General features: G+C 43.0%; 1 long non-coding RNA gene across 4 annotated transcripts in view; it reads left to right on the top strand.

The window, feature by feature from the left end:
- Positions 1-24: 24 nt before the first annotated feature.
- Positions 25-10,174, top strand: part of LOC122204772 — a 19,256-nt gene continuing 9,106 nt past the window's right edge. For 2 of the 4 annotated variants that reach the window (XR_006195779.1, XR_006195780.1), the window contains exons 1-3: positions 25-333; positions 466-651; positions 3,982-4,120. This is a non-coding gene — a long non-coding RNA (uncharacterized LOC122204772). Of the gene's footprint in view, positions 334-465; positions 652-3,981; positions 4,121-7,570; positions 7,756-7,876; positions 8,119-10,174 lie in introns of all 4 variants that reach the window. The other 2 variants (XR_006195777.1, XR_006195778.1) reach the window with 2 other exon arrangements.

The following is a 10,174-nucleotide window of genomic DNA, read 5'->3' on the forward strand; positions in this document are numbered from 1 at the left end:
CGCCGCCGCCGAGGCCCGCCCCACTGACCGTGGCGCCTGAAGGGGCGGAGGAAAGCGCTTCCGCGCAAGCGCGTTCGCGTGCTCTCGCCTTCTAGAGAAGTTACTGCGCAGGTTCGCGTGGAACCTACGGGGAGACCAGTAGGTCTTGGAGGGCTAGGTTTGCCACTTTTCTGGACTTTTTACAATTTTTAATGCCACCGACTACTACTTACTGGACGCATGTGGTACGCCGGCCACGATGCTAACCATACAATTACAGCGTTCACTCAACGTGAATGTATTGAACGATTCCTACGTAGCAGTGAGCACTTTGGGTCCCTAACCAGGTCCCAGGTACCTATCCCCATTTTATCGATGGCGAAACTGAGGTTCACGTTGATCAAGTCACTGGTCCCAAGATCATGCGACTAGAACGTGGGCGCTTCCTATTCTGTTTCACCTTTGTCTTTTTAACCTCTCTTTTAGGATTCCTTTGATGGGAGCAGAGAAATTGTTACCACATTTTCCACAATTTGTCCACCGCTTCCCACCCTCCAACTTGGTCTGCTCTTCTCCCCTTCCCAGAAAGTTTAGCGCACTTCGCAAGGCCGCGTTATGACTTTCGTGGAACCGCGACACATTGGCCTTGTGTTTGTGGAGGTGGGTAGATAGGTAGGTAGATAGATAACATATACATATGTATATTTATGTACAAACATGCATATTCATGTATAGCTCACATTTTACAACTAAATTGGTATAGAGATGAATATATCAATGTTGTACAGCAAAACATTTTCTTTGACCTACAAGTTCATCTTTTTTTCCCTGACTTTTAAAAGCACTTAAAACATTTTTGTGGGCACTGTGCCTGTTGTAGCTAATGGATAAGACTGCCCTGTCTCAGTCACCCAAAATGAAGTTCAAGCTCTCTCTAGACACCGAAGAGCTTTCATAAGCTATCTTTGCTACAGACAAGTGAGATTTCTTTGGGAAAGTGCATGACAGGTTACAAACCTCTTATTTTTAGAAAGACCTGTGTGCGAATACCTCATTTTCATCTTACGAATGACCCACCATTGGGCATGTCACTTGATTTCTCAGATCCTCAATCTTTTCTGCAAAATAAGGATAATGATACCTATCACACATGGGTCCTTTTGAAAATTAAGTGAGGTAATATGTACAAAATGCTTGACATATAAATATTTAATACATAGGAATGGCTATTATGTGATAATCCAGGATAAGGTAATATTGGAATCTCTTCTAGCCCTATAGGTCTATGCTTCTATTCCTATATTCTTTTTTCCCCCTGTATTCCTTAACTCCAATAAGTATAGTTTGTTTGCGGTCACAATTTAACATCTCTGAAATCAAGAAATTCGCCTATGCGAAGTAAATATGAAAGCTGTGGATGAATTGCCTTTACTTGTCCAACTGTGAGCTTAGGTCTGGCTAGAGAGTTTCTATATATCCAATTGTCACCTGAATTGAAAACTTCATGTATAGCAAATGGTTAGGAAATGCTTCTGGAGTAAATGATTGCTCAGAGGCAGGGGAATGAAAGAGATGACCTTGAAAAAAATAATACCTAGGTTTCCATGTGCCATGCAGTGTTCTAAGCAGTTTCCTTGTATTGATGATTTGAGTTGGCAACCAAATTATAAGGTAGAGAGGACCATCATCCCCATTTTATTTATATTTTAGTTTTTTATTTTTATTTTTCGTCTCCCATTTTAAAGATAAGAAAACTGAGGTCCAGAGAAGTAGAGTAACTTGCCTGAAGCCACAACTAGGAAGTGACAGACCCAGGACTTGAATCCAGACAGCCTGGCTCCCAAGTCCATTCTCTGCCTCTCCTTCCCATCTTGGCCCCTGGGGGAATTTGCATGAAGTCCCTCTGTGAAGTAGGAACTGACCTAGGAATCATGTATACTTTCTTATTTAATCCTTGCAACATCCCCATGAAGTCAGTACTATATTCACGCCATCTTATGAATGATAAAACTGTGTGTCATACAGGTCAGAAACTATAAAATACATAAATATTGGTAGCGCTGGGACTTGAACTCAGGCACGTATAACTTCAGAGCACCCATTCCTAAGCCCCATTCTAGACTTCATCCCTTATTTCCACTTGTTAGCAGCTTAAGTGTAGATTCCTTTTATTTTTTTAATGTTTATTTAATTTTGAAGGAGAGAGAGAGCATGAGTGGGGGAGGGTTGGGGGTGGGGGGGGAGAGATTGAGAGAGAGAGAGAGAAAGAGAATCCAAAGCAGTCTCCAGGCTCTGGATTGTCAGCACAGAGCCTGACACAGGTTCGAACTCAGGTGAGAACATGACCTGAGCCAGTGGGCCCCATTAAGTATAGATTTCTAATTGTTACTGAAGTCTGTGTGGAAGAGGTTACCCTGGATGCAGCATTGAAGAGAAACATTGTTGTGAATATAATGTGTCTATTACATGCTAAGCAATACAATTAAAGACTATAGATATTGTCAATTCTTGTAATAAATCACAATTTTCAAAGGAGAGGTGTATGTGATCAACTGCAGCATAATTAGAACTGTCCATTGGATGCCTGTTAGGGTTCCTAGTTAACTTTTTTCTTTAAGGCTGCTTATATGAAAAGAGATATATACACAAAATATTGGTTACAGCACTGTTTGTAAAAGACTAGAGACAAACTATCACTAGAGAGCTGTTATAATAAAATTTTTAATGTTTTTATTTATTTTTGAGACAGAGACAGAGCATGAGTGGGGGAGGGGCAGAGAGAGAGGGAGACACAGAATCCGAAGCAGGCTCCAGGCTCCGAGCTGTCAGCACAAAGCCCGACGCAGGGCTTGAACTCACAGACTGTGAGATCATGACCTGAGCTGAAGTCAGACGTTCAACCGACTAAGCCACCCAGGCGCCCCTAATAAATTTTAATACATCCATATTGTGTAATATATGCAGCAATTAAAAGACTGAGGCACATAGTATGTCCTGATACGGAACTATCTTTAAGGAATACTTCAAGTGAAAAAAATAAGAAAAGCAAATAGTATGCCGACATTCGTTAAACTATAAAAGAAAGGGGAGAGGCACCTGGGTGGCTGAGTCAGTTAAGCTTCTGGCTCTTGGTTTTGGCTTAGGTTGCGATCTCATGAACCATGAGGTGGAGCTCCGCATGGGGCTCCGTGCTGACAGTGCAGAGCCTGCTTGGGATTCTCTCTCTCTCTCTCTCTCTCTCTCTCTGTGTGTGTGTGTGTGGCTCACCCACTCACACTTGCTCTCTCTCTCTCCCTCTCTCTCAAAATAAATGAATGGACATCTTTTTTGTAAGGGAGGGGGAAATATATATATATATAATATATATATATATATTATATATATTTGTGTAAATGGACATTGAGAGGGATTTTTCCTACTGTCCTGAAACTGCTGCTGAGGCCCAAATCTAAAAATCAAAAAGTACATAAGGTACCCACCGCCAGTTACTGGAACTAGCTGTCTTCCAGGAGGATATTTGAAGAGCCATTGGTTGGAGAAACCAGCCCTTCCACCAAGCCCTATCTCCACTCCGATACGCCCCGCCCATTCTCCATGCCCATCCCTTCTCCTCACAGATAAACCATCACCACTAATCAGTGGAAAGAATGGAGAGTTGAGAGGGAAGTCAGCCTTTGGGAAAGAGTGGTGTTCTGGAAAGAGACGTATCCCTTCCTGTCTCTCCATGGGGGGATTATATCCCTTCCTAGAAGCAAGGGAACAGGGGTCCAAGGGAATCACTAGTGAAGATTAGGTGTGCCTATAGGAAGAGGAGACTGGCAACTCCCCAGTAGCTATTTGAGCATCAGACTTACTGATATGCTCTACGCTGTTGCATCTCTGGCCAAGGAAAACACACGAGAGAGACCACATGGCAAGGGGCTTTGGATGGTATGGTGGAGGGCTGTAGATGGGGAGGCACTGCAACTGCCCCACCAACCCATACATACCTTGACTTTTCAGTCCTAGATTGGAGCGCGGCCAAGAGATGTTCATCATCGGCATGTGGTGTAAATGACACCAGCTGGCGGTCAGCTGGAAGATACAGCAAATGTCCAAGGGGCTACCCGTTCCTAGGGAGAGAGAATTGGGATCACTCCAGGTACTGATTCTTTGTCATATCTACCCATTCTTGTTTCATTTCTCCCTGTTTATATTTTTATAGTTTTTTAATAAAAATTGATGTTTTCCTGGTCTTTATCTTTCTCCAGAGCCTAAAAATTTGAAGTTATTTTCAGATCTATCTATTGTGTGTATTTAAACCAAATTAGTTCATCTCCTAATTGGTTTTATAGGCTTAATTACATTGGTTAATTTTGCTCATGCATTTTAGAATTTTTGTTCCTAGTCTTAGGTTATATATTTTTTCCCTCTCTCTCTGTCTCTCTCTCTCTCTGTCTCTCTGTCTGTCCGTCTGTCTCTCTCTCTCCACTCACCCCGTTTTGTCCAGTGGTTTTGGAGTTGCCATAAATCTAGAACCAGATACTAAAATTTTGGTGTTCTAGTTCCTGGATGATATTGAAGACATAGCAAAACCAAAACAATCTGTACTCTGAATTTTATTTAAGAACCTAATTTTTAAGTGCATTTTTAAGTGTAGTTGGTTAATCTCCAGTGATACATAATTCAATTAAGTAAAAACAAACAAATAAAAAATACTACATCAACCAAAAAAGAAATAGCAATTGATGTACTTAAAAATTTAGCAGATTGACAGAGAAGTCATAATCAAGCACATGAGACTTTTTAGTCTCTGGATATGAAAAAGGATTCGATGCAAATTCATGGTACAAAAGAAGAAAATAATGCATAAATGTAAGGATGAGTACATGATATACTCAATTGGAAAAGAAATGCTGTGACCATTAAAATAGTCCCCCCTCCAACGTACCCATAGATCTTATACCAATCCCCCCAAACTGTAATCCTCTGGCATTACAGTTTATTAGGGCATGACTTCTCCTAACAACCACAGCAGAATTACATAAGGTGAAAAGTATACTTAAATTCCTCAGGAAAGCTCCACACTAGAGACTGTTTATTGTTTCTTAGTTTTCCTGTGGTGTCAGATCTGATGGCCATCTCTTTGGCTGACCACCAAAAGAAGTGAGCGGTTTAGATTTAGAGGCCATGTTACGTGAAAAAAATGTGCATCTCTCTTTTTTTTAAAAAATGTTTCATTTTTGACAGACACAGAGAGACAGAACATGAGTGGGGGAGGGGCAGAGAGAGAGAGAGACACAGAATCCAAAGCAGGCTCCAGGCTCCCGAGCTATCAGCACAGAGCTCGATGTGGGGCTGAAACCCATGAACCATGAGATCATGACCTGAGCTGAAGTCTGACACTCAACCAGCTGAACCACCCAGGTGCCCCTAAAAAATGTGCATCTTTCAACTTTAGAATCACACTTACTATGGCAAATGACCACACCATGAGATCTACAGGATGAACTGAAATGTACTAAGAAAATAGCAGATTTGGCTCTTTTATCACATGCAGAATAGTATGATTTTCTTTATTGCTCTGTTGACCTTTTACATTTAGTTGAAATAATGTAGGTTAAAAGCGTGTGTGATGTGACACAAGTGTATCAAACTGATGGTGACTGTCACCATGGTACAGATATGGCAGGTGCTGTCAAGAACTGAGATTTTACCTTAGTTGCAAGCTAATAATTTAGCCTAATGCAGTTTCCTGGATAGAAGCAGAAGATGCAAAAAGACGCAAAACCTCTGGGTCAGAGACAAAGGACTGTATTATTCACAACAGTTCATGCAACACATACATCAACACTTTTGCCTCAGTTCTTGGCTGTCTGAACACACAATATGTTACAGGAAGGGAACTCTGAGCTTAGGGAAACCAAATCTTTCCTAGTGGAGAGTGAGCATTTCTGTCCTTTACTCTGAAGGGAAACTATTTCTATTTTCGAAGGCTCTTTGGTATATAAACATCCTTGAAAAAATAGTCTGGGAGGGACACCTGGGTGACTCAGTCCGTTAAGCGTCCGACTTCGGCTCGGGTCATGGTCTCACAGCCCCGTGTCCAGTTCTGTGCTGACAGCTCAGAGCCCGGAGCCTGCTTCGGATTCTGTGTCTCCTTTTCTCTCTGTTCCTCCTCTGCTCTCTCTCTCTCTCTCAAAAATAAATAAAGATTAAAAAAAGAAAAGAAAAAAATAGTCTGGGACAAATGATAGTCCTTGTGCTCACAAAGTGTGCAGAAACAACAAGAGACCCATGGAGGGTCGGCTTCCAATGGGGGCAAGATTTCAAATATTGTTGTACAGTATTTGGTGAGTGAGTGGTATGCTGCGGATGAAAGAATATGGTTTTAAGAAGCATGGTGACTGTAGCTCCATTTCTAGCAAACATTTTATTAATTACCTGACATTAGTCAAATTACTTCTCAGATCCTAAACTACAAAATGGAATAATAAATGTACCCCAATGGAATTGTTGTCTAGGTCAACTGAGAAAGTGTAACTGAAAGTACCAGGCACAGTTATCTAGAATATTCCAAGCATCCAACAGATGCTCTATCCTTCTATCTTTCCCTCATTCACTGATTCCCTCATACATGTGAATCAGGCGCCAGAGCCTTACACCCCTCCTCGAAATCGGGAAGCAACTTCTTGGGCCCCTACCTGTGTTAGTTAGGATACATGGGTTCAGATGCTGTAACTATGGGACCGAAAAATGATAGAGGCTTTCACAAGGTAGAAGTTTACTCCTCTCTCACATAAAAGTTTGGATAGGTAGTCTAGGGGTGATATAGCAGCTTTCAGGTGGCAATTTTTAAGCTCTTCCTTGGTTATTGCACTGCTACCCCCAAAACATAGCTTCCACCATCATGTCCCATTCCAGCCAGTAGAGGAGAGAGAAAGAAGTGGATAGAAAGTGCCTTCTCTTTCACGTATGACACAGAAGTTGTGCTCATCACTTCTACTCACATGGCATTGATGAGTCACGTGGCCACACCTAAATGCAAGGGACATTGGGAAATCTAGTCTTTATTCTGGGGAGGACTATTATTAATAGAAGGAGAGAAGAACAGATACTGAGAAACCTCTAGCCATTTCTGCCACACTGCCCTTTGCCTAAGAGGGGGCAGGCAATAGCGCTGGAAGGCCTGAGGAAGTTGGAGTTCTACTCTGAAGCCACCAAGGTAAGGATTGGAACTAGCAGCAGACCATGAAACTCTCCCACCAGTGTAATTCCCTCAGGCTATCCCATGTGGGCTCTCTGAGGGACTCTGAGTAAATAGCATCCCGATTACTTTGCCTGAGTTCTGAACAGGTTGGGGAAGAAAACAAAAAGATCGCCTTTACTAGTGATAAGAAGCCAGGCTGGCAAAGAAGCTTTCAGAGCTGGTAGCTGAAGGGCACCACTAATAATGAATCCCAGACCTGGGCTGCAAAGACTAGGACAGCTCCCACTGCTAAAGGGGGGCAGAGCCCCAGGAGCGGCTCCCTCCCCGTAAGAAGGACAATGTTGAATAGGCACGACCGGGTGTTTTCAAATTTATCAAAAGAGCCATTCCTCATCTATGCAGGAATGGATAAAGCAGGGAGAGGAAGCAGGAAATGAGGTTAGAAAAAAACCCTTCCAATTGAAACCCAGACTGGAGAAAAGGGGTTCCCCTCTACCGTCTTTGGTGAACAAAGAGCGAGGCTTAGAAACAGCGGAAGAAGCAACCATAACAGAACCAACAACTACAAGAAGGACCCAAACTGACAGGTCAGAAATTACCCAACACCATAATTGGATTTGAGCCCCAGCCCGGCCTCTTAGGAGCTGTGTGCCTTTGGATAAGTTCCATGAGGTCTCTAATTCTTCATTTCCTTGCCTCCAAAATTAGGAAATCGTAGTATCTAATTCCTCCGGTGGTTGTGAAGAGAAGATGAGGTAAAGCATGCCAAGCTCTTAGCAGAGTGCCTGGTATGAAGAAGCCCACGGGAAACAGTAGCTGCAATTACATTTCTGAGGGCCCATCAGTAGCTCCTGAAGCAGTCTCTCCATGTCTGTTGGGAAAGAAAAACACCTTTATCTGCTGTCACAGCATTCAACTGAGATCAGAAGAGTTTCTGCAGAATAATAAAAGTAATTGGGAGAGGGAAAGACAACGGGACAAATGGGAGAACAAGACTCCCGTAGGTTCAGCTGATCAGAGAGACTGGCTGGAATAGGGTCCAGGGCAAAGGGTTGGGCCTTCCCTTTTCCGTTCCTGCTGTGCTGCCCCAAACACACACATTTTGGGAAGGGGTTGAGAGGGGATAGGGCCCACGTATTTGAACCTCCCTGGCATACTGTGAGGTCTAATTAGGTGGTCTCTGACCCTGTCAATTCCCTCCTTAAACACTCCCTCCCCCCCCCAAACCCTCACGTAGCAGTTAATGTTTTAAGTTTTTTTTAATGGATGGTACTTCTGTTTAAAACTTTAAAGTCTGCTGGATAAGGGAATCTGAGGTTTCAGAAGTTCTGTGTTCTCTTCCCAAGAAAGCTATGAGAGCTACTATGAGAGCCAAGCTATGAGAGGCTGTCAGGTGATCACACATCACAGTTAACAGGGCATTCGCTCATCAGTGATTCACTCTTCAGTGACTAATGATTGTACTTGGACTTGAGCTCCTCTCTCCTCCTGTCCATTGGAGCCCCTCAGGGCCCCCATCCTGTTTTTCTGCTCAGCCTCGAATACTGGCGGACCAGAAAGGGTCCATGGACGCCTTTTGAGCCAAGCCTCCATTATGCAGAAGGGAAAACAGAGATCTGAGATGTTAACTGACTTGGTCAGCAGTTGCTTAGCAAGCCAGTTTAGACCTATGATGAAAAACCAGGCTTTGGATTCCTAATCTATTGCTTTTCTAACACTTAAATTCCAACTCTGTAGCCTATTAGCTCTTAGATTTGGGCAAGCTTTTGAATCTCTCTGGGCCTTAGTTTCCTTGTCTGTAAAATAGGTATATGGTACCCCATTTTGGATTGTTGTGAAGGTTAGGAATATATCTAAAATCCCTCTCCACCATAACCTGCCCCCCTTATTCCCATCCTTCTTGGGTGGCCACGATGTCAGGTCCCTCCTGGAGGAGATCCCTGCAGACTCCAAGCTTAAATCTGGGCACTGCCGCTGATTTCCCTGGGAGAAGAGGGACTAGCACTTCAGTATAGGTGAGGACTTAGTTATTTTAGAATCCCCAAAACACAGCATCTGTGACACAAATGAAACTTTTGAGAGCAGATAGACATAATTTTAATGAACTGTTAGGCTTAAAAGTCTTCATCTCTCATTCTTTGGTCTTGCTAAAGATCCTTTTCTTCTCCAGATATTGGAGAGAAAATAGGGAAAAGGGAATGTGAAGGAAAAATTCTTTCTTGCCTTTGAGTGTATTCTGGGTTTTACAGGTTTAATGTCTGACCTCCCTCACCGTGAACTAAGGAGGAAAGGTACATTTGTGTTACTGCTTTATACCTGATACAAGATGTAAAACAGAATGTATGTACAAGATGTAAAAACAGAAACAACAAGTGATCTGTTTCATCGATAAATGAATACAGGGCAGCTGGGCTTCCCTAAGTGAAGGGTGCCTTCTAACAGTCTCTGGATTTTTAAGTTTATTGTATTATTTGATGCCTTCAAACAATCTTTGTTTGTTTTTTAAGCATATTTAGTTTTGGGAGAGAGAGAGAGGTAGGGGAGGGGCACAGAGAGAGGGAGAGAGAGAGAATTCCCAAGCAGGCTCTGCATTCTCAGCCTGGAGCTGGACGTGGGGCTTGAACCCAGGAATAGCAAGATAATGATCTGAGCTGAAGTCAAGAGTCAGATGCTTAACCCACTGAGCCACCCAGGCGCCTCCAAACAGTCTCTGTTTTAGGACAATAGCTGGAGTTGCTGGTTTTCAAATCTATTAGGACAACTACTTCCTGTTTCCGGGATTCCTACATCTATTCTGGTACCGAAATGAAAAAGCTGGCAGAACGGAGCATTTCAGACATGCTCCACAAGAGGGTGTAATAGGCCCATGCCAGGCCAGCTCCCCAGTCAGAACTCCTGGTCTTCGGTCAGTGGTCCCAGTTGTGTTGCACAGATCTGGTTTGGCAGTTGTATGTCCTTGGGCCTCTGTTTTAGTTCCTCTCTTTTCCGAACTCAGGAGGAAGTGCA

The sequence above is a fragment of the Panthera leo genome, chromosome D4, assembly GCF_018350215.1.
Source record: "Panthera leo isolate Ple1 chromosome D4, P.leo_Ple1_pat1.1, whole genome shotgun sequence".
Classification (NCBI taxonomy): Eukaryota; Metazoa; Chordata; class Mammalia; order Carnivora; family Felidae; genus Panthera; species Panthera leo.